Raw genomic sequence first — 22038 nt, 5'->3', positions numbered from 1 at the left:
TGAGCCCTACCATTAAGATTCAAATCCACATCCAAACCTGAATTTTCCCCAAATCTGGGGGTGTTTTGAGCTGGAATCCATCACTTTTTTTTTTTTTCCTTTTTTTTTCAGCTGAAACCTAATAAATGTGCTATATAAAAAATTAGTTCAGCCAACATCTGGAGACAGATAAAAATCCTCCAAGCTACTGTTCCACAATCTCAGGGATCATTAGTACTGCAGAACGTCTATACAGAATATTTATCTTAAGCATGTAATAAAATGAAAGCTACTGAGCCAAATTCAGAACAACCTCTGATGAAAAGAAATGCCTCACATCAACATTAAGCTAGAGCTTTTCTAGCCAGAGAGAATCTTTTCTCTAGCCAAAGCACAGCAACTAGTAGTTACAAAAACTTAACACTAAACACAGGGGGGAAATTTATTATTTTAATTGTGAGACTTCATCACTGGTTAGTTTAATGTCTTTCCCCCTTTTTCTTTTAATCACCATCCCCCTCTCCTTGGGATGGTTTATCGCTTGTAAATTATTTGTCATATTGTTGTAATTCTATCCAGATCCTTAACTTTCTAATCATGCATCTTTTATGGGGTCTCTTTTAAAGAAGCACTATAATTACTTGCCAAGGGTCCCTGTAAATTTTATCAGGCTGTAAAATATTATACTTCAATTATTTGAAAAAAAAAAATTGGAAATGTTCCCTCTGAAAGGCTACATGATCAATATTGCAAGGAGCAAGGCACCTTCTGCAGTTTTGCATTTGTTCCTTATGTATACCTCATAAGCTTTCAAAACTCTTCCACTTCATTCAGTGTTATGGGAAAGTATTAATGGAGAAACTGGCCTTTGATTAAGCTGAAGAAATTGCTTACTGCATGTTTTAGCTGTTGTAAAATACCCTAAGAGGATGGCAAAGGGTGTTCTCCCATTCTTTTTGTAGGAGGCACAAGGACTTGGCTATCAGCTAGCTGAAAGACGTGTGTATTTAAGACCAGAGTAGAAATGCAGAATAAACTGCAGATGCAGAAATGAGTTCAACCTGTCTTATGGAAAATTGAACTTTTTTAAGAGGGAGAATTCTCTGTTTCTATACGGATTTTGACACTATCATCTTGTCAATTTGTATAGGTTTATTAGTAGTAAATATAGAAATACTAATAACATTACTACTACTACTGTTTCTACTAGCAGTGGGCATTTGAGACTCATTTCTGTCAACCTATACTACAGAAACTAACAACTTCCATGATGGTGTTTTCTAGAAAATGTATGAGGAAATTAGGTACCTGTTAGTGACCTAAACTGGTTTCCGGAACAGGGTTTCCCATGCACTATTCAAAAAAATTGGTTTGCAGTTAATGTAAATGTGTATAAGGTGGAAAATTATATATCCTACTCATCATCAGCCCTTCAATTAAATGTGCATAGTAGCTAGGCTTTTGCACATTTCTGGTAAGTATGCATTTCTTTAGATAGCTGAGCTGAAATATGAGGAAGTTAAATGATTTGGTCAAGGAGCACAGTAAGCTGGAAGCAAAGTAAAATATAGATCTCACCTCAACTCCTTTCTCTTGGGGAACACTATGGGATGTGCTTAAGAGGAAGGACACACTACTCTGTCTGTACGATTCTTCTTATCCTAAGAGAAGCCCTGAGAGAATCCTAACAGATCCTCTTATCCTACCTGTCCAGTGGTTTTCCAGATACCACCCTGGGAACATCCACTATTTTTTTCCCCCCAAAACAACACCAGATAAGACTTGCCAATAATGAGACAGCTCAAGTAAGGGAACTGTTAGATCCATGCACAGTCCTGTTGTTTCCCAGGTCTTCTGTAAATACTGACTAAAAGTACTTTTCCTGAATGCCCTTTCGATAAAAGTGCAGGGCTGCTAATAAACCATCCATGTTCTGCATGGCACCAGCTTTTGCAGCAGGCTTTGGCTTGGTGGTCAGTGACGCTGGCATACATCACATTTTAAAGTGGAGACACCTTTGTGCATCATCACGTGTGCAGGTAACGCATTTTCTACACAGACCTGTCAGAGCTGAGAGTGATGTCTTAGTGACAGCACCTGAAAGAGCCAGTGTACTGTATCACACAACAGAATTCAGGAGATCAAGAAGTAAGTATCTTTCATTCATGATTCAGGCCAAGTCAACCAATGATTTTAAATCATAAAATCATAGAATGCTTTGGGTTGGAAGGGACCTTTAGAGGTCATCTAGCCCAACCCTCCTGCCGTGAGCAGGGACAGCTTTAACCAGATCAGGGTGCTCAGAGCCCCATCCAACCTGACCTTGAATGTTGCCAGGGATGGGGCCTCCACTACCTCTCTGGGCAACCTGTTCTGGTGCTTCACCACCCTCATTGTGAAAAAATTTCTTTCTTATGTCTAGTCTAAATCTATCCTTCTTTTGTTTAAATCCATTTTTCCTTGTTCTGTCACAACAGGCCTTGCTAAAAAGATGCTCCCCATCCTTCCTGTAGGCCCCCTTTAAGTACTGGAAGATCGCAATAAGGTCTCCTCACAGCTTTCTCTTCTCTAGGCTGAACAACCCCAACTCTCTTAGCCTGGCCTCGTAGGAGAGGTGCTCCAGCCCTCGGATCATTTTGGTGGCCCTCCTCTGGACCCGCTCCAACAGCTCCATGTCATTCTTGTGCTGAGGGCCCCAGAGCTGGATGCAGTACTCCAGGTGAGGTCTCACCAGAGCAGAGTAGAGGGGCAGAATCACCTCCCTTGCCCCACTGGCTATGCTTCTTTTGATGCAGCCCAGGATTTGGTTGGCTTTCTGGGCTGCAAGCACACATTGTTGGCTCATGTCCAGCTTTTCATCCACCAGTACCCCCAAGTCCTTCTTCACAGGGCTGCTCTCAATCCCTTCATCTCCCAGCCTGTATTGATATCGGGGGTTGCCCTGTCCCAGGTGCAGGACCTTGCACTTGGCCTTGTTGAACTTCATGAGGTTCACAGAGGCCCACCTCTCCAGCTTGTCCAGGTCCCTTTGGATGACATCTCGTCCTCCTGGCATGTCAACTGCACCACTCAGCTTGTTGTCATCTACAAACTTGCTGAGGGTGCACTCAATCCCACTGTCTATGTCATTGATGAAGATGTTAAATAGCACCAGTCCCAGTACAGATCCCTGAGAGACCCCACTTGTCACTGGTCTCCATTTGGACATCGGGCCATTGACCATGACTCTCTCCATGCAACCATCCAGCCAGTTCCTTATCCACTGAACAGTCCACCCATCAAACCTGTATCTCTCCAATTTAGAGAGAAGGATGTTGTGCTGGCTGTCCCAAATCACCTCCATGTCCTCCATGTGCTTGAGCATAGCTTCTAGGAGGATCTGCTCCATGATCTTCCCAGGCACAGATGTGAGGCTGACAAGTTGGTAGATCCCAGGGTCTTCCTTTCTTCCCTTTTTAAAAATGGGCACAACATTCCCCTTTTTCCAGTCCAGCAGGGACTTCACCTGACTGCCATGATTTTTCAAATATCATGGAGAGTGGCTGGGAACTACATCAGCCAATACCCTCAGGACTCAGGGATGCATCTCATCAGGTCCCATAGACTTGTGTACATTGAGGTTCTTCAGGTGGTCTCGAACCTGATCTTCCCTTACAGTGGGAGGGGCTTTACCCACCTGGTCCCCATCTTTTGGTCCATCAGTTCGGGAGGGGTGAGGAGAGAGGTTGCCAGTGAAGACTGAGGCAAAGAAGTTGTTGAGTACCTTAGCCTTTTCCTCGTCCATTGATACAAGGTTGCCATTCTTGTTCATCAGGGGGGTATGCTTTCTTTAACCTTCCTTTTGTGGTTGATATACCTGTAGAAGCCCTTCTTGTTATTCTTTACATCCCTTGCCAAATTCAGCTCCATCCTCACCTTGGCCTTCCTGACCCCCTCCCTACACAACCAGGTCATTTCCCTTTACTCCTCCCAGGACACCTGTCCCTGCTTCCACTGCCTGTCCAGTTCCCTCTTACTCTTTAGTCTGACCAGCAGGTCTCGACTCAGCCATGCTGGTCTCTTCCCTTCCCTGCCTGATTGCTTAGGCCTGGGGACTGAGAGCTATTGTGCTCTCTGGAAGGTGTCCTTAAAGATCTGCCAGCTCTGTTCTGATTTATGATTGTTCATAAATGAGGCAGGCCTTGATATTTATTTACACTGGATGTTGACTATCAGAAACCATTCAAGAAACATCTCTTATAAACCACACACAGGTAAATATAAAGCTGGCTTACACTACTATACGTTGTTGCTATTTTTAATAGCTGAACACTGAGAGAAGGCAATGGTAAGAGTGGTAACCATGTTTAAACACAGTCAGGGCCACCATTTATACTCCAGCCTGCATTTACACTCCCTTCCTTGTCTAGATTTCCTGCCTTTATCTGGAGAGCCTGGGATGCCCCCTCTCTCGCACTGCTTACCCACCTGCAGCGATGTGGATGTGACCTGGCAGCTATGAGCCCTGATCCTGCTGGGACTGGCAGGAGCAAAGCCTGCTGGGGCACATCAGCAAGTGTGCTGGAGGGCAGGCAGCAGCCAGCTCGGGGGGTACAAGCCAACCTGTGGGCTGGCTGACAGCTACGAATCAGCTCCACTGCACAGGAGGGGAGTGAGACACTTTTTGCATGTAAACTTTGCTTCCAGGGATTTGGGGACTTGCTCCTTTCTCCTGGCATACATATAGTATCTGTCACAACCACCATTTCCTGTAGCAAGAGGAACAGGGAAAAGGAATTAACTAAAAGAGCAGAAATAAACACTGTTTTTTTCTTTGGCGCATGTTTTTGCTGATTTATTGCTTATGCATTTCAACAACTACTTTGTAAATGATTAGCAAACTATATTAATTTCTGGAGAGTTTAGTGATCAGTATCTATAATACTGAGAAATGACAGTAAAATAGAGCATGTCCTCAACTGTTATTGCTATAGGCACACAAAATGGAATCTTATAAGCTACAGATTAATAAAAAAGCTATAACCTCTTTCCTCTTCCCTTTTCTTTTCCATCCATGACTACAAAAACATCTTATGTTCTGGTCTGAAAAGAACCGTACCCCACAGTATCTCCTCTACCAGAAGACCTCCTCTACAGAATAAAGATCCTATTTTTTTCAATATAGTAATTAAAAGACCCCAATAAAACACAAACAAGCAACTTGTACTGGACCAAACACCAGGAGGCTTACTGAACAGCAATGACCTAACACATTGTGTTTTGAAGATGACAGGGCCAGGAACATGACTGCCAGTGTGACATCTCAGCCTGATGTATGGCATTCAGACAAACACAGAGCGCACAGCCTGAACATGCAGGATTGTTACATGCAATCACAAAATGTTAATTGGCTACTAAGGCAAGCTGTATCAGATGAAATGTAAACCAAAACAGAAGCTGTTTCTCCAAGGCTTTTAAAGTTGAAAGCATGGCTAAGCTTGGGTAGTTAGAACCAATAACACTCAGTTATTCCCTTTGATCCCATATTCCTGCATGTCCATTATGAAACCATCAATATCATGTGAAGGTCGGAGGGAAGGTGTAGGCTCTCTGAGGATCAGCCAAATGCTGCCTTTGTATCTCTCTCAGCTCCTCTTTCCAGTATTTATCTTCATCAGTGATTCTGATACCATAAACAAGGACAACTCACATCAAACTCAAGGCAGCAAGGGGAAAAAGAAGTAAGAGATGTTTGCTAGAGAGGATGCTGTCCTGGGTTTATGCCCCGCTGCCTGGCCACAGGTTTCCTGTAACACTGCACCTCTAAGTACTCAGGCAGCTTCCTTCCATGTAATGTTAAAGAGAAACATTAAATCAACAGACATTCATACACATTGACTTAGAATTCAGCGAACATAAAAGTCGTTCCATCTCTGGGCCCTAAACTGTACAGAAGTTACTAGGAGGACAAGGCACAGGTGCAATAGCAATGAGGTCTCCCACCACCTGCTCTTGCCGCCCTGGATTAGGTGGGAAATTTCTCCATTTATTTGGGATGGAGAGTAGTGTTCAGGTGTGCAGGTTGTTCCCTTAGATATTTACCAGATTCCAAAGTTTAAGAAAATATCAGCAATGCTTTGCCAATGGTTCCCATAAAGAGGCTGTCACAGAGATTATTTGCCAGCATAGGGGGATGGAGGAGGTAATAGCCCACAGGTGCTGTGCAATTAGCCCATAATTAAAAGTCTTAGACAGAAAAAATCTGAAAAATTGTTGGAAACATGGGACTGTGGACAAAATGTCTATGGCTGGAGCTCAGATTTATTTTTTTTCCACCAGATCCTAAAATCAATGAAATAAGACAATAAATGGACAGAGGTGTATCTGATTTACATGAGGTCATTGAGTCCTTCTGCCTCTGCCACTGGCAACAGTAGAGTTTGTGCCATGGAGAGGCTGCAATCTCTCTTCCAGTTTCCATGGTGTCAGCGCTGCCTCTTTTAGGACAAGGAAACCCCTACCTGAAGACAATGCTGCATAGAGAAAAGTGGCATGGATGGTCAAAGTCCCACGAAGAGACTTGAGGTGGCTTGCTCCCTACTCCCAGGGCAAACTTAGCCTCATGAATGAGATGCCAAAGCCTCATACACCTGGCAGCAGGTAGTGGTCGTTTTGGCATCAGAGGAACTCTGAGGGGACTCTGGTCCTGGGTAGGTCTGTGCTTTCAGACCCATGGGGATGGCCAATTCCCCAAGGAGCAGTGTCTTTCTGATGCCAGCAGACCTCCAACGCTGAGGAGGAGCAGAGCTGAGAGTGTGCTGTTGCCATAGCAGGGGCAGGGGAATCTGTGGAAACCCCTGAAAAGGTATTGCTCTATGTAGCTGCAAAACAGCATAGCCAAAGACAGTACCAGAGCACTTACAAGGCACGCTGTGAAGCTAGGATAATTTCAATCCATTTAGCAAAGTGCTTTCAGTCTTCATTTCAGAGCAGGTAAAAGGAAAAAATAGTAAATATTGAACAAAGAAAGTTAATCTGTATCCACAGCACTTTACCCAAGAAAAAGCTAAAGCCTTCTGACTGTTGCCCACTCTTGGTTTATTATTTTCCTCTCAGGCAGAATGCATTTTTTGTTTGTTTGTTTTGCTTAAAAGACTGCTGCTGTGTTGATGCTTAGCTGCTCTCATTCCCCTCCATATACAGACTCACTAACCCACAAGGCACAGGTGAAAATCATGGGGCAGTCAATACCCTATGGCAATGGCAGACATTTTTGGCAACATGATATAGATCTGTGAGTAATCATACACTTTCCTCCTCAGTTAGGGTGGAAAACTACCCTTGAAAATTGCTTACTCTCCCACTAAAATAAGGGGACAAAGCAGAAGTCCAATATTTCACTGAAATCAGGAAAAAAACAAGTAAGGTTCTTTGAATTTGTCCTTTCATGGACAGAGATTCAGGACTCAGTTCTTAAAATTTTGCTTGGTATTGCATTATGCTGTGTTCTTGGTTACAGTAGTTTAAATATCAACAGGTGTAGCTAAATTTGTTCTTGAAATTTTCAAGCAGGGTGACCAGGGATGGATTTTACTTTCAAGGCTAATATATTTATCAATCTGGTTTTGTCTTCTACCACTTACATCATCACAGTAGTCAAAAGCATTATAAAATGCCCGACCAGAAATGTTCTTTTGAATACAGCATGACAGCACCCCAATTACTTGCAAAGATTGCAAGTCCTTTGTTTTCCAGAGAAAATGCTCATTGCTCATTTTCCATTGAACTCAATAATTTTGGATCAAGATCATCTTTCATGTTCTCTTTTCTGGGGAAATACTCACTGGATATAAATAGCTACAGTACTCAAATGACTTCCAGTAGTCTTAGTGAAGTTATTACTCTGGTATAGAAACTTAACTGGTTATGCAAGTTGTGTTGAGATGATTTCAAGCTGCCTGCTGCTGTGCCTGCTAGAGACACTTCTCATTCATTGCTAGCTACAAGAATGTTTGAGATTGTGGAAGAATTACTGTGTTTCAAGGCCAACAGGGGTCACTGATTGCTGACTCTGGAGTCTTGCATTTTAATCTTCTTAAGCCCAGGGCCAGGTAAGTTAGCCTGTTGAAAGCAGGACACTGGTTGAGAGTGTGTGGAGAAACGATTGCCTAGCATCAGCTAACCTCAGCTAGATCAGCTCAGGGTCTCCAGTGTATTTGCAGAGCAAGTCTTGAACTTGACCTTCTTAATCAAGTTAGGAAGGTGCTTTAAAAGTGCTCTGCCATCATGTTTGTTCCAGTGTATAACACAGCTCTGTACAGTTCACAGAGGGCAGCCTCTTATTTTTTGGATGGGTCTTTTTTGCTTTGTTCCAGAACCAAGCATGAGCGGAGGCAGCAGAAGACTTATCTTGGTCCACAATGAAGACGCAAGAGTTATACCCTCCTCCTGAGGCAACTCACAGGAACTCAGGCAGGATTATAGAAAGGTGTTTGTGTGTTAGCTGAGCACTAGGTGAGCCCTGTAGAAATCTAGCAGGGTAAGTAAGCTCAGAGCAGAAGGCCTGAAGGGGAGAGATGCCATTCCTTCAACTCAGGCAGAGGTAAGAAGGAAAGCCTCTGGGAGCTGTAGTCCAGGTTGGATAGAGGCTTTGTTCTGATCTTGTACCTAGGTTTACATTTGCAGAGTACCACCTGTGCTATGTTTCTGTTTGAGGTATACAAGTGCTCAGAGTAGACTGTGGGTGCCTGACACACCCCTTCTGGAAGACCCACTCTCAGTAAAGGGAAACAGGCAGCACATATCACCGGTGACAGGTTGTTTGAAATGAGCACGATCCTTGGCTGTTCCACACAGCTCATAACAGAAACGTTCAAGGACATGTTGACCATTGCATAGCCCTACCCAAATCAGGTCAGGTCGTACATACCTCTTGCTCCAATAGCCTTGTCTGTATTGCTCTTACATAGCATTGGCATGAGCAGAGGAAAACTTTGAATGGGAATCAAGTACATCTGCAATACTCTGATGAACAATTACCTGCCTAGAGCCTGAAGGAAGGAAACACCCCTGACTCTGTTTGAAAGTCAATGAGACCTTGGGCTCCTACCTCACCTACACCTGAGATGGTCACTAGTGGAAGTTTGTGCATGAGTATCATATAGCCAGAGAAAATACTATGGTGGCAGTAAACCTGTTATTCTGGACAGTCAGTGTCTCCAGACAAACTTTAATGAAAGATATTTAATAATTATCAGGAAGTAGAATGGAAGCTGCACTAAGGCCAGCTATACAGAGCTCCATTTTATCAACTTGAATATTGTGCAGCTATTTAGATCAATAAAGAGAAACTGCAAAACACGTGCTTTGCACATGTTGCTGAATCCAAAGAAAACCCTCTACATCTATTTCTAGCTTGTGTGTGAAACGCATTACAAGATATCAGGCATGATCTCGAAATTGTGAATGCTATTCAGTATTTCATGTGATCTAGAGGGACTTCTGGGGCAGCTCACCTTTTCAAGAACATCCTGACTCCTGAGTAGCATCGAGCTAGGAAATGACCTTTCTCTTTCATAGGGGTGAATTTCTCAAGCTGGTCAAAAATGAAGATGCTATCCCAGACTGGAGGGAAAGCGCTCTCTCTTCCCGCCCCATTTCTCCAGAGGAAAGAAGATTTGAAAATTGCACTTGGAAGACTTTCAATCAAGCAGACGGTCAGCTGTGCTCACATGTGATTTGGATCAGGTTTTTAGAATCATGCCAGAATGTACCTTACTCAAAATTAGTAAAAACAATAACACCAGAGCAGAGGAATAACACAGCAAACCATACAGACATGTAAGGCACAACCAGCCGTTAGGTGAAAGGCCAACATCATTTAGCAACTCACAAGTTCATAAATGGTAGATTTACAGAAATTTAATCCCTTCTACTCATCAGGGGATTTCACTACAGACCAGAAAAGCTAATTGGGAATAGGAGCAATGTATTTAAAAAAATGAAATATGCTTCAGAAAACTCCTTTGAATCCTTCAAAAAGTAAAAGCACTAATTAAAAAAAGATGTTTCTCTAAGAAACAGCCACAGGTTTACAGGGTGGGAGTTGGCTAACTTATTAGAGTCTGTTCTGTATGTCTGACCACTGGTTGGCAAATTCAGACCTTTACACTATAAAAACTGTTTCAGTAACACTTTGAAACACTTGCCCAATCATGTTTAGTTCACTTGGGATTCATTATAATACCATTAGATGGGATTATATAATTTTGTTTAATGTCAATTGCATTTCCATATTATGTCCAGTGGTTTTATGATGTGGACAAATATTCCACCAAGGACTAGGCTGAGGCCATCACATTTAAATTCTTTTCCCAAGTCACAGTTGGCAGAAATCCTCATCTCAAGACATCCAGGCTGCAAAACCCTCCTTGGAAGCAAAGGGGAGACCAAACACAGTTTTATGCTATTCAGACGATTGCTCCAATGGTGCTCTGTGTTCTCGAGTTTGCTGAACGCACCCAAGTGCTTGAGTCAGATACAAAATTCATTGCCTATCTCTCCCTTTATCTTGACTATAAAGACCATAGTGGCTGCCCAGAGTGGGAGCATGAGCACCAAGACTGACACCCTAGCCTTCTCACACTGGAAGAGCAACACTGATAGACATCTAAACTACCTGAAAAGCTGGTAATCAGCTGAAGCCCTCAGACTCAAATGTCTGATCACATCTGCTTTCATATCCAAAACATTAAATGCTTCCAACAGTAACAAGGCTGTAGAGAAATGAAATCATCATCAGTGGCAACAAGAAGGATGTCAGACTTCTTGTTGCACAAGTTTAAAATCCTTTTGTCCTATGGTCTTCATCACTGTTTCAGGACAATAAGTAAATAACCCCTTTTCTTATAAGGGGAACAAGCAAAGCTCATATGTATTGGATTGCATAATGCATTTCCAATAAGAGTTTTGTTGCTGTCACCTCTAATAGAAATTAAATACATGTGGTAATGGCCTAGGTAGCAAGAATGCAAGTTTCTCTGTATGGGAAAAAGTGTTGCTTTCTAACAAACTTAAAGTCATGCTAGAGAAGGTGGATTCTGCTGTCTAAAGCTGCCTGGAAGTATTTTAAAGAAAGCACATGGCAAAGCACAGAAAACGTCTTAGGAAATTAGGAAAAAAAAGAGCATCATAAAAGTATCAGGGCTTCATATTAATAATAAGAATCTTAATAATAAAAATAATGTGTAATGGAACTATACAGACAAAGTATCAGCACTAAAATACATGTGGTAAAAGATCTGTTTTATTTTTCCTGCAAAAGACTGCATGTAGATGAAACAGATGTTCTTGATCATAAAATAATATCCATCATTAGAAAGTTAAGTGTTAAAAAAAAAATTAGATCTAATCCAGAGTTGGTTTGCTTGTAAAAATGAGCATGATTCTCTGATTTCAATGTGTGTGCCTTTGTGTCTTTCGGGAACCCTCTACTCCCTATCTCTTATAACCCTCACGTGGGTGCAGCATGTAAGCAGAGAGCCTGAGGTTCCTGATACCTCTCACCCCAGGGTGACAGTGGAAGTAGATGATCCCCTGCAATGGAAACTTTCCCTCTTTCCCCTGTACAAAAGCAGAACAGGGCAAGAATGTGGTGGAGTCTTTTCACAAACCTTGGAGAAATGTGACGTCTTCAAGGCCTCTTCCCCTCTACAAATTTGACCGAACACAGCTCCTGGCTCAGGAGAGTATAAAGTGTAATAGCTGGCCACAAGCACTCAGTCTCTTGCAACCCCCGTAGAAGACTTGTTTCCACAAAGACATAAACTGATTTTCCATGATACAGACTAGGAGGGAGGAAAGTGTTCAGAATGGTTATACCTCTGTTGGATGTGCAATGAGCTTTGCAGATAGTCCTCTGCCCTTGTCATAGAATTGTAGAATCATAGAATCATTTAGGTTGGAAAAGACCTTTAAGATCATCCAATCCAACCATCAACCTACACTACCAAGTCCACACTAAACCAACCAAGGGTAGACTAGACTAAACCATGTCCCCAAGTGCCACATCTACCCGTTTTTTGAACACTTCCAGGGATGGGGACTCCACCACCTCTCTGGGAAGCCTGTTCCAATGCTTGACTACCCTTTCCGTAAAGAAATTTTTCCTCATTTCCAACCTAAACCTCCCCTGGTGCAGCTTGAGCCCATTTCCTCTTGTCCTATCGCTAACTACATGGGAGAAGAGCCCAACACCCACCTCACTACAACCTCCTTTCAGGTAGTTGTAGAGAGCAATAAGGTCTCCCCTCAGCCTCCTCTTCTCTAAGCTAAACAACCCCAGTTCCCTCAGCCGCTCCTTATAAGGCCTGTGCTCCAGACCCTTCACCAGCCTTGTTGCCCTTCTCTGAACACGCTCCAGCACCTCAATGTCTTTGTTGTATTGAGGGGCCCAAAACTGGACACAGTATTCCAAGTGCGGCCTCACCAGTGCTGAGTACAGGGGAACAATCACCAGATTGGTCATCATGTTGTACCCGTTGTTAACTGTACAGCTCAAGGAAGCTGTGAAGAGGGTTTCTCTCAGCTGGAACCTGGCCTGTGGTGCTGCTTCTAGTGGAGGGTCTCAGTGTGTCTGTAGGGAGGCTTAAGCCTCTTTCTAGGCACCAACCAGCATTTGGCCTGGGGAGAGCAAATGAGTCACATCTGCGCAGCTCCTTGGCAAAAAAAAAAAAACCCACCTGTAAAACTCTGCTTTCTTTTAGTTAGGAGTTTCTCACAGGCAAGATATATTTTCAGGGGAATTTACAATTTTTTGCCCTCAAGAGAAACCTCACCATTTCTCTTAATCAAAAGTGGTGTCATTTTCACCACTTAAACATCTCACTTCTTCCCATCTGGCCAAAAACACCCCAGTGAGACATGGGCTTGGAAGAACTTGCAAGCCTTGGAGGGCTAGATCCAGTGGACCAGGCTGACTCAGTTCCTTTATGGCTCTAGGCAGTGGGCTTGCCTATAAACACATATCCCTGTGTGGATGTAACCCTGGCATGTGCAGTTCCTGGCAGATGCAGAGCAGAAGCCAAGAGACAGAGCAGATTTAAACCACAGTCTCTATGGGAATAGTTAAGTGGGACTGAAGTGCAGACTTCAATGGTGCTTGAGCAGTGGTGAGGACAGGTCTGGGATTGGCAGGTGCAAAGCCATATGCTGTCCTGTGACCTAACTACTGGAAGTGATGGATTTGCTGCTGAAAGACCTTGGCTGACCACGGGGGCAGTGTGGAAGAGCCACGTGCACTGTCCGTGCAGCGTTTCCCAGCACTGCTGGGTGGCTGTGCTCCAAGTTAGCACCAGATTGCAATGAGATGGTCCGTTTTATTTTGGACTTTGGTCGTCCCAAAGTCAAATCTCCAAATCTGAAGCACATATGCCCATGATGACCTGGGCTGTGTAACCTTGTATAACCTCATGTATAACTGCACAGGGAAGCAGTTCTTGGGTCTATTTAAGATGTGTTTTGCCTATAGGTCTGGTGATCATGGGAAGATACAGAGAGCTCTGAATAAGAGCTAGTCGAAATTTACCATTAGATATATTTTTCCATCATTAAAATGCAAGAAAACCTCAAGGAAAAATGTCAGGTTTTTAATTACTTCCAAAGAAATAGAACCCTGGTAATTGAAAGCATTCAGCTTTCAGTAATCAACAAGGGAAACATTTCTCTAACAACCGAAAAGTGGAAGTCTGCAGTCTGTCATGCAGATATTTCCTGCAATGTTCAATTGGATAGCTTCTTCAGTTGTTGAAAATGGGAAGAAAAATCAATGGATTTTTCTTCTTGCAATAAAAAATATTTTTAGTTTCTGCACACTCAACAGTTTTGTAGTGGGGGAATATTTTCTTGACCCCTTCTGTGTCTGGCGCTACGGCAGTAAAATACAGGCTTTCTATTTCCCTCTGTGGTGTTTTGCTCATGTTCCTCTCCCTTCCTGTTAGGATTTCAGCTGCAATTCCCAATTCTGAACTCATGTAAGATGGACCTGGGGACTAGAGACCTTCTTATTCCAAAGCAGGTTACCAGCAAGCATGCCAGCGAGAGGGTTATCATTGGAAATGAGGTCTTGTTGTGCTCTTATGTGTGCTATGCTGTGAAAGCATGAGAAGTTTTCATAAGGCACCTTTATGTGTGGAATAAGGCATAGGTCCCTCACAGGAGGTTTGCTAGGTGAGGCGGTTGTTTTGTAATACCCAGCCTTGCAACACCAGTGTCCACATCTGCTGCCCTCTGCCACAGAGCAGAGATGGTGGCTGAGGGCAAAAAATGCAGTGTAAGAAGTGCTTAGCCTGCTTGCTCTGATAACCTGAGAGAACCTGGTAGTCCTTCAAAGCCAAAAATTACCAAATGGAGAGACTGAGCCCACAAGCCTACCAATCTGAAGTGACAAGAAAGGAGATAAGAAAATGAGACTGGGTGACTTAGAGCCTCTTGAATTTATACAGTGCCTCATGTTTTCTAGCCCCGTTCAGGTTCATCAAGTGGGTTCCTTTTCTTTGGTTAGAAAATATCCAGCAGATGGCTGAGGGCTTCTGAGACGCAGAGCCATAAATTCCAGCATGTTGTGTGAGAAGTGTGTCACCTTTTTTGTTTGTTTACATGTTGGTTTTTTTTTTCCCTGAGGATAAAAACCAGTAATAATTAATGCTGTCATTTAACATGTTCCTTCCGAAGAACAAACCTAACCTTCTTCCACTGCCTTCCCTTTCTTGTGTTGTTTCTGAGAAGAAGAAGTGCTGAATGAAAACAGAAAGCTGCATTTTCCAAAACCACATTCAGTGTGGCTGTACATGTTTCTGCTTGGTTTAAAAATATCTCTATGCTTTTAGACATGTTCAGCTCCTGCCCTTTTGAGAAAAGATCTCTAGTTGAGTGTTGGCCTGCATAAAGGTGAGCTGGATTGCAATGCACACTAGTGGACATGTGAAACAGCTAAGCTGAAAAGGAGGAGGAAGACATGCTGTCATAGACAGAGAGATACCTGCATACTCATGCTGACATTGTTGCATTTAAAAGCAAAGGAATGGGTGAGCACAGACTAGGTGGCATATTTAAAGTTGGGACAATGAGTTTTAGTTTCTCTTTCAACAGTTTCTTCAGCAGACAGAACTTCCACAACATGGAGCTGAGGGCCAAGAAATGTCAGAGTTTAATTTGGTCTCTGATACTCAATCAGTGCATGCCCTCAGGCAAGTGACTTATCTTTCCTCTATCTAAATGTCTGCATCAGTGAAACAGAGGCGAAAGTACTTTCCATAAGAGTGTCAGTGAGTTTAGCATAACTTATTAAAGTCTGCTTGGAGCTTTTAAATCCTGGAGCAGAATATCCACTGCAGGCATCAGTGGTTAATGCACTCTAGGGGCGATGGGCAGGAGAAACCAAAGCTCAGCATCCCCATTTTGTGTTCTGTGACTGACAGCTTGTGATATGGTTGTAGGCAGATGACTGGTGGGTAAGCATGGTGCCAAGTATGGGTCCCCATCAGCGTGCTCAGAGGATGCTCTCACTGGATAAGACTGTGACTGGGACAGTGCCAACAATGTCTCACTAAGAAACAAACAACCAATGTATCAGCCCTGATCACTGCATTCAGCTAATGAAAATGTATGTAATTGATATTTTATAACTATATGGAGAAAGGATTTTTTTTTTTTTAGGGCTTTAATGGTATTGATTGACAGAAGAAAGCCAGATAGATGTCTCTAAGCTGCAGGCTATAGGGCTAAAGTGCCTTTGAGTTAGGAAATGTATACTTGTTTAAAATTAACTTCAAATTTTCACATCATTTGCAGTTTTCAATGGCATTTTTGGACCCTGACAATTAATCATGTAGCTACTTGAGTCAAGTGATTGTCTCATTTCTGATCAATTATTGTTGTCAACCCCCTTCCCCTATATTCTGCATACTGACTCATACCAGGGTCTGAAAGAGAATAATTGCCATGAGGTCCTGGGATATGCTTTGGGGTGCTCTCCTTGCAGGTGGTCTCTGATACAGAGCTTTGGTCCTCGTTCTTTTCTGAGGTTCATCACTGTTCATTTCACGTGAAGCTGCTTGGAGTATCCCAGTGGAGGCAATACTGCTGCTTTAAAATATATGCAGATATTGTTGCTTACTATTTCCATGAGCCCTTCAAGGCAAAGATTGTCTTTTGCTTTGTGCTAGTACAGCCCCTTGAAAAAAGAGTCAGGGTCTTGATGATTACTTAAGCTCCTCATGGCGCCAAAATACATTAAGTCATTTGGGTTGTGTTCATATCCAACTGTGATTACACTGGCTGCTTTTTTGGCTGTGGCATCATGCTGGGCAAAGCAACATATAGAAATAAGAATTTTTTTTTTCTATAAAATAGGAAGATTAAAGAGCAGGAGACCTGCAGCAACAGGCTCCACCTGCAGAGAAAAAAGGAGAACCTGGGATCCCTGTGCAGGTGACTCTAACATGAAACCCAAATATAGATGAGACTGAGTGAAAAGGAGGCAAGTAAAAAGAGGTTGCTGCAGCCAAGGCATGTGTTGGAAAGCTAGACAGAAGGTTACTTTAGACAAAGGGTTTCTGTTGACTTTAGTGTGATTTGGGTAGCCTGACAGTGCAGGCTTAGGTTTGAGCACCCAGATTGGGTTGATTAGAAGGAGATCAATAAGATCTCTTTCTGTTGTAAGATGGGAAAGTGGACCTAGTTGTAGACACTGGAGGTCCAGTCTGCAGCCTACACAACGCATGAAGCTGTGAGTTGGTTTGTGTTGTTTTCTTCTTTTTTTCCTTGAGGATTTTATTTGTTGCTCACCTTGAGATACTTCAAAAGTGATCTTGACATCCTTCCCTTTTTCTCTTTTTCACTCTCACTCATTGGAGCAAAACATGAAAGATTCATATGCAAAGCATTAAACCAAAAGATGAAAATAAATAGAGTAAAAGACATTAAGTAAAAGGAATATAAGTTGACATTTCCTGGTCTACCTCTCCATGCACCCAGGCACAGAGAAGTGTCTTGCACATACGCATTCAAGAGACTTAACTATGAATGCAATGTGAGATTTCATTTTCAATTCTTACAAAATGAAATGGTTACATTGAGAGAGAAAAGGAACGGGCTGGACGTGAGAGGAAAGTGCAGAGTCATTCTTTGTCTTCTTGTGGTCAATGTGTCATACATTGGTTGTAGCTGTGCTTGGGAAACTTTGCTGCAGAAAGAAAATGAAGTCAATCTGATCTGTTTGAGTACTATTGGTAAAATTGTACTGTCACTGTGTGCAAGACTGCCATGTAGACAACAGGTCTTACAGGGCTGCCCCTAAAAACATAACTGTTAAAGTGTTACTGTTGTCTTCTCTCCCACCACTTCGGTTTCCAGTTCCTCTAATTTTTATTCTACTTATTTCAGTTGTAAGAGCTGGCTTAGACAATTCAACATTACAAAATAACAGTTATGGAGATTAAAAGTTGTGGTAATTTATCATCTTTGGGTGAAAGAAATTCTAGCCTAATGAAGTCAGTAGCAAAACTCCCGCAGCATCAAGGTTTCAGCTTATGGCATCCTAGTGCCATGAATTATTTGCACTCTGGATGTCTTTTGAAGCTTTGAGTACATTAAGGAAAAATATTAGTTTTGTGTGTTTGATCACTAGGAGGGAATAAAAAATGGCTGCAAGTTTAAAAATTTATACAGAGAGTTTGGTATTTCTTTTGTCCCTGCAGATCTCAAGCCCGAATCAGTTTTTTAAAGTTTTTGTGACTGCCCTGCAAACAGTCGGGATCTAGAAATTGAGCCATGCTCCTTCTGGCTAGCAGTAATCACATGAGTGTGCTAATGATGCATGAGACACAAACCAGAGTTCTCCTAAGTTCCATTGGTTTTCCAGGACTAGCCATAAAAAAGCTTTCCTACATTTGTGGAGTCTTAGTTGCAGCTCACTGAAATCAGTAGAAAGCTTCCCTGTTGATGTCAATGAACTTTTGGCTCAGATCCACAAAAATCTGATTCTCCTATTTGAACTGGTATGACTCCATTATGCAATATTTAAGTGTTTGTAACACTATATCAGACTACACCATAGATAAATTGCAAACATGCTTATTTAATCCATGTAATAGAAGAGGATTAATCCTTTTTTTCTCCAAATAGTTTACTAAAGGAAAACCTAAGGGACTCCTTAAACCCCCAGGACCTGCCGTAACTGGGGCTGCTTACAGTAATCCCTCTCTGGCCTTAGAAAGATGGCCTTAAATATTATTTATAAGCGCTTGATATTTTCCCCCATACATTCTACTTAAGTTTGTTGCACTGCCAGATACAGACAGAAAGTGAATAAGCTTTGGGGAAGCTGCAGATGTCTTATTCAGACTCTGAAATATCTTGGTCGTCCTGTTTAGCAGCAGCAACTTTCTCAGAAATCAGGTGGGGGGGTGGAGGGTGGGGGTTTCCCCCGTAAGTAGTCAAGATGGACCCATAGGTGATGATATTACTGACAATTAACAAGCAGCAACACTGCTAAACACTATTGTGACCAGTGTAATGCCAAAGTTAACACTTGCAGTACCTCTGCATTTCTCACAATGGTTAAGGGGTTTGCCAGTCTTTAGCAGACAGGAGGAGGAAAGTGGCCGGGAGGACTTGTGTGATTTGCTCATGTCACACAAGTCAGTAGCAAAAGTCATAAAAACATCTAGTGATGGATATTTTTTTTCTTTCCTCAGACAACTACAGATTTTCTAATGAGAAATTTTCCCTCTCATATCAGTGACAAAGTTGATTTTCCAGAGTTTAAGGGGAAACTCCAACTTGCCTCTGGGCATGCAATAAATCATCCAATATCACTCTTAAGAATTGATCACCCATGAGGGGCCATGATCTCATCACTGTCTTGGAGAAAGGAACAGTTGATACAAGGCAAAAACACTCCTTGAATATGTTGTATAACTTTTCGTATTCATTAAGATGCTTCAGATACAGAACAACCCTCTTTGTTCAATATTTATCTTTTCATCTGCCCTGACCTGGGAACTGTGAGCACTTTGAGAAGTTAATTGAAAGCATGCTTTGTTTCATTTTAGCTTTCAGGTCTAAAACTTTGCTTTCAGTAATGGTACTGAGAACACTTTTGTCTGGTCTGCAATAGCTCAGAAAACTTTTCCAGCAACAGCTGGGAATTCATTATTGATCACCATTGTCTTATTCCAGGAATTCTTCACTGAGATGCTTTTCCTTATTGAATGAAAACAGGAACCCCTAACCCAGGAAGGGGATTATTTCTCTCATGTTTCCATTGCCATAAGGGTCCCTCAATCACAACATGCTCTACAGAGGATTCCCATATTGTCTGTCCTAGATGAGATGGATTTTTTGTGGTTTTTATTCCACCTTCCGTCAACCAAGTCCACTACCTGCCAAGACGGGCTGAGGTCTGAGCAAGGATTTCAGAGACCTACACTCAGACTCAGAGCTGTATGAGTTTCTTACATAGCTTTTGGGAAATATTTGTGCCTGAACTGACATCTCTGAAAATTGGCAAAAATAATGGCATTCTTTTGTTATTAATATGGTCCATAAATTTTTTGGAGCAGGAGCTGTTTCTAGTAAGATTTATATATAGTTCTTTGTACAGTAGTGTCCATATCTGCTGGCAGAAGAAAAGATTTAGCAGGGCCTTATTAATTAAAAAAAAAAATAAAAATTACAAATTGACATCATTCTTTCGAGTAAAGCTTGAAAAGCCACAAGGTGAGTAATACAGAGGACTGAGACATGAAGGAAGTGGTAGAATATATGCAGGGATGCATAATTAAGTGTCTATTTTTGATCATTTCTAAAGGTGGGAATTCATGAAGGACCTGGTAAATACTGATTTCTCAGTAGTTTCGTGTTAACATTTCCTTGCAATATAATGTACTTAACTAGCTCCATACCATTCCCTTATTAGCATAGACCTCTACTTTACAACAGCTGTTCCCATAACGTTTTTGTTTCAAAGGACAGAGTAGGAAAAGCAACAAAAATTTCAGGAGCTGAAGCAACAGACTGTCTCCCAAAGCAAGGAATAAAAAACACAGCCAGGCATGAAGTCTAGATAAAAACATCTTATTTCCAAAGAAGAGATGAATCTCAGTACTTTGCAAAGGGTGAAAGACAGAGCAGTGGTTATTTTGAGACTAGCCTTGATTTGCTGGTGATACTGGTGATATTAACAAAGTTATTTAAAAATGTTTACCAGTGTGTCCAGCATCAGCTCTGACATCATACTCTTAAGTTCAAAATCCAGGGGTTAAATTGCCCCCGAAATCAGGAGACATTTTCAAAAAGTTCAGAAACAAGCAAAAATCAACACATAAAAATGAGGAAGCACCAGAATGTTTTGGTGCTGCACCTTGTATCTACTTTACAGATTTTTGGTCCTTTCATGTTACATTCTTGAATTCTTCTCCACAAGCCCAAGGGTGACACACACTCAGTTTTTTCTGGGGTCTTTGCAAAACTCAGTGGGGCCCCAGTAATGGAGCTCAGAGGATGGTGCTGCTCATAGTAACACCTGGCAACACCTTAGATCCACTCTCCACAGCAATACTGGAAGCTTCACAGAGCCTTCGCCCTTAGTGCTCTGTCTCTTACTTGGTTCTTGTCTAAGGATTTAAAGCTACAGTATTTCATGCAAATGCTTTATTCATTTCAGTCCTGAAAACATTGGGATCTTATATTTTTTTATCCTTAATTAATCCAAATCTCTACATGTCTTAATATAATGAAAGACTAAAAATAACGACCTAAACACTCTCACCCTGCCCCAGGCACTTTTTTTTAATCTTTTTTTTTTTTCAAGGGGGTTAATTTTAGACTTGGCATCTTTACCCCATGAACTTCCCACATGTGGTTAAAGCTACAAGCCAGGTCCTGCCACCAGCCATATTTACCAGAAACAGCAGCAGAAATTTCCAGCAGAACAGAAAAGGGGTTGCAGTTCCTGTTGTTCTGCCAGTATATTTAATCTAAAAATATTATTCATCTTGCCAACCACTTTAATGCAATTGGGGAATGGCAGAGCTGGGAAGTCAGAAGAAAAGCTCTTTGTTAAAAAATTTTAGCTCAGAAGTCACTTTATTTCTCCTATATTGTCTGCTGCTCCATTTTTTTTTTCTTTCTGTATATTCTTCTTTGCTGTTTACCCTATCTGGTTCTCAGACTTTTCCCAGTTGTGTTAATTATCATTCACTAAAATACTAATTGGTTAAGTTGCCTGTGCTTTGCTTTTAAACACAACTTTTAAAAACCCTGCACAAAGAGAGATGATGTAAAAAATGATCCAGCTGAAGGGTCAAAATCCTTCCTGATGTAACTACCTGGATTTACATCATGGGAGTAACCTGAAAATAGTTACAGGGAGCATGGCACACGGGCTGGGCTTTGCTGAGCCAACCACAGCTCTAATCTTCGGCTTTCCCTCATTTCGTTGACTCTGCCATTTCTTTTCTTTGTAGTTTTCTGTTGCTGAAGCAGAAGCTGGAAGATGATCAAAGAGGAAAGCAGAGACACTGAGGTCAAATGTCCTTGAAGTCTGTGACTAATACATTAATGAGCTTATTTGGGGAAAATCCAAAACCAACTCGTTCTGCACCTGAGCATGATCATACTAGAGCAGAGAACTCATGGCATTCAAACCAGCCCATTCCTAGCAGCAGGGAAGAAAAAAACCCCAAGACTTGCAGGGTTTTTTTTAATAAATAATAAAAAAAAGAAGTTTGACTTCACTTTGATGACCTGACAGCCTCTTATTTACGACAGCAGTAACCCTTTCCGAGAGCTGCTGTGCACCAGGTTGGATCCAGCCCACAGGATGACTCAGGCACCATGTCTGCTGTGACCTTGCAGGGAAGGGAGGGGAGGGTGGCGGTGATCCAGGATTGGTCCAGTGCACCTGCACGGGTGCAGTCTCCCAACCTCCCTGCAGCCCACTGCAAGGGAGGGCCTTCGGAGGACAGTCACTGGGGTGCTGTTGGCTTTCAGGTTAGCTCACCATGCTCCATTTGTCCT

Source organism: Pelecanus crispus, chromosome 14 (genome assembly GCF_030463565.1).
Source record: "Pelecanus crispus isolate bPelCri1 chromosome 14, bPelCri1.pri, whole genome shotgun sequence".
In the NCBI taxonomy this organism is placed as follows: domain Eukaryota; kingdom Metazoa; phylum Chordata; class Aves; order Pelecaniformes; family Pelecanidae; genus Pelecanus; species Pelecanus crispus.
The sequence above is the reverse complement of the archived record's forward strand: the minus strand, read 5'-3'. Positions refer to the sequence as shown.